Genomic DNA, 3,654 nt, shown 5'->3' with positions numbered 1-3,654 from the left:
TAAAGCGGCAATCAGCAAATATCTTTTCTTTAACTCTAAACTCCCTTAAACTTTTTTTTAATTAATCAAGTATAATTTAATATGAGTTATGTTTTAAAAATATCTATAAATAGATGAGTTTCCTACTATTTTCATGAAAAATATACATAAATTAAATAAACAAATTGAACCTAAATTACTTTAATAAATGAGCTTAAACAATTTAAGATATTTAATTTAATACTAAAATATTAAATTAAAAAAAATGCATATATTGAGGAAAGTATATCTTATAGTAATGAAATAAGATATTAACATTTACATATTAATAATGATTGAAAATTGACTTTAGCTGGACGTGTTTGATTTGGTTTAGTTAAGTTAGGTATGAGGTGACATGGATGAATGAGAATGGACATGAAGTATGATGTTTGGTTTGGTTTGGTTTGGTTTGGTTTGGTTAAGTTAGTTATATCCTTGCTTTGAGATTTTTCCATTTGCTTTATTCATATCTAAAACAGGAAAAATTATACAATTATCCATTGTACCAACTAAACAATAAGCCAATACAATCTCAACAAGTGGCATAGGGTAAAATAAAATTTAAAAATTAAATTAAATACATATTTAATAGTGCAGTAAATTCTCGATTGTCTAATGATATTACTACTTTCATCCAAATAGTATTTGTCATTTAAAATTTTTTCATTCGAATTAACCAGAGTAATAAATAGTCTTAATTTTAGAAAATTTTTTAATAATTTATCTAAAAAACTCTTTAACTAATCATTTTTTTACATATTAAAAAATTAATAAAATATATATGAAAAATAAAAATTAATATTATCTTAAAAATTTTAAAATAATAAATAATTTAAAATACAAAAAATTTCTAAAAAAAATATTATGAAATAAAGATAGTATAGTTTTAAGAGTTGAAAATAAATAAAAAGTCATTTAAGTACTTATTAAATAAAAATGACTTTCTTTAACCCTTATTTTTTTTTAAACAAAAAATAATCAATCAAACTCTTGAACTTTTACTTTTTTTTTTTTTTTTCCTTCAGAGCTTAAAAAAAATTATTTTCCTAGTTTTAAAGCAAATGCTGAAAATTAAGTAGTTTCAGTTGGAATCTCCATATTCACTCTTCATCATCGTGTTATTAGTGAAAAACCATGTAATTATTTACCAATCATTTCAAAACTGGCCAATTTTTCACTGTCCAAGCAATTATGAGATGTAATATTTATATAAACTGAATTATTATTTTTTTTAAAAAATTTCTGATTCAGGGTTGATACCATGGTAGGCCTTGGTGGGTCACCAATGTTTGGATCCGTAGGCAAGGGTTTTTTTTGTCCAAGCAATATTGCAGCGCTAAAAAACAGTAAATTGGATTGAATTAATTTAATTTTTATTTATTTTAATTTGATTTGATTTTTAATTTTAAAATTTTAATTATTTTATTTTAATTTAATTTTAATTAAAAAAATTAAATTGAATTCAATAAATTAGTGATAATAATATATTATTTTTAATAATATAAAAAAATTATTTTATAATTAAAATATTTTAATTAAATTTTAAAATATTAAAAATAGGGAGTAAAAAATAAAATATTTATTAAAAATTTTAAATTAATCAAATCGCATCGAATTGAACTGAATCGGATCGATTTGATTTAATTTAATTTATAATCAAAATCGATTTGGTTTAATTTTTATAAATATCAAAATTTCAATTTTTGATTTATTTATTTCAGTTCGATTTTGAATCAAACCGATCGAATACTCACCCCTAATTACAAAGTCATTGGCTGAAAAAATATTATAAGGTGAAAGTCTATCGTCAGCACCAAAATAAAAAATACTAAATTCTTATTTGATTTAAATTGATTATTTTCTACGAAATAAACTTTTCAAAAAGTAATTTAACTAGATGAGAGAAAATAAGTTAATTTCCTTCTATTAAAGAAATAAATACCTTTAACTTTTTCGGGACTCAAGCAAAAATGACAATCAAATATGCATAATTTTAACACTTTTTGAAAATTTAAAATTTTTTAGTTGAATTAAGCGAACCAAACAATGACTAAATCCTAATAAAATACATAAACTAACAAAAAAACCCCAAACTTGAATCCTAGAAATCTAACCATAATTGACCTGGTCAAAAATCCGAAAGGAAGCTAAATCGCCGGCACCTCCCTGGCTTCTATGGCCGCCTACTTATGGAAGTAAAACATGCATCAATCCCACAAAAGCATAGAATCATTTCACTTGTGTAATTAATATTCCTATAAGGGAATAAAGGATAAGATACATGATGCTTTGTTTATATTTTAGCTTCCGTCTGATTTCAAAAAATAATTTATATTTAAAAAATATTTTGTGTGAAAAATATTTTTTAATAAAATAATTTATTTTTTCTCATTTTGCTATTTTTAATAGAGATTACAATTAAATAAAAATATTTCTACACATACTTAAATTCTTAAAATTTAAATTTTATTTTTATATAACATTAACTCTTTAATAGACATCATTATAAAGTTTATATTTTCAAAATTACGATGGACTCCAATGAAAAGAACTAAAAAATAAGTTACTAATGATATGTAAATTTATTTATTAATATAATAATTTTCAACGCTATCAAAAAATATTAAATGATAAATAAAATATAATTATTAATTAATATATTTTTTAATATTTATAAAAAATATAAAATAATATATTATAATCTCATTTATTTTTTTTTATAGTTCATAATTTAATTTATATCAAAATAATATCTCGCAATTACATTATTAAAAATTATTAATGTAAAAAAAATATCATAATATATTATTTTAATATAAATTAAATTAAAAAATAAAAGCTATTTTAATGACACCATAATTGTTTTTGATATTTCTCATAAAATGTCAAGACAAAAATTGGACTTGATTAAGATCAGACAGAGCTACTATTATAACTCTATATGCTCCAAACACACTGACGTGATGCGTTTGTAGTCCAACGGTTAGGATAATTGCCTTCCAAGCAATAGACCCGGGTTCGACTCCCGGCAAACGCAATCATATTTTTCTTGTAAATATATATTGTAAGAAATTTTTTAATTGCATTTTTTAAAAAAGAGAAAAAAATATTTTCAAAATAAAAATTATATAATTTTTTAATAATAAGTTTACAGCATTTTAGATTATTGACTTACCTTTGGATTTCATTATTTGTTTTATTTTAAATTAAATTGTTTAAGATATAATAAACTCTTATTATTTTTTCAATATTCATAAATTTAATATCACATCTATAATTTAACAAAAAGAAAATTGATTGGTAATTTTTTTTCCCTTTCAATGGTTGGATAGACTTATCTGAATAAAATCAAATTTAGAGTTACCCATAAATGAAATTTAAATCAATGAGAAATTTATTAGGTGGTATTTTAAAATTTTAAAAAGTATGTTAATTAGTTTCTTTATATTAGGAGTATTTTAAACGTTTTTATAATACTTAACAATTAACCTTAATAAAAACATTGTGTTTTATTTTAATTTAAAAAATAAAATATATTAATAAATTTATATATAGAAATTTTAATAAAATTCTCAAACTACGGAAAATGACTTTATTTTTTAAAGTGATAATGTCATTTCCATAAAATAACTT

At 20.6% G+C, this 3,654-nt stretch overlaps 1 non-coding gene across 1 annotated transcript; it reads left to right on the top strand.

The window, feature by feature from the left end:
- The first annotated feature begins 2,986 nt into the window (after positions 1-2,986).
- TRNAG-UCC lies at positions 2,987-3,058 on the top strand. The gene has a single exon. It is a non-coding gene; the product is annotated as a tRNA-Gly (tRNA).
- Positions 3,059-3,654: the final 596 nt, after the last annotated feature.

The sequence above is a fragment of the Manihot esculenta genome, chromosome 11, assembly GCF_001659605.2.
Source record: "Manihot esculenta cultivar AM560-2 chromosome 11, M.esculenta_v8, whole genome shotgun sequence".
Lineage (NCBI taxonomy): Eukaryota > Viridiplantae > Streptophyta > Magnoliopsida > Malpighiales > Euphorbiaceae > Manihot > Manihot esculenta.
The sequence above is the reverse complement of the archived record's forward strand: the minus strand, read 5'-3'. Positions and strand labels throughout refer to the sequence as shown.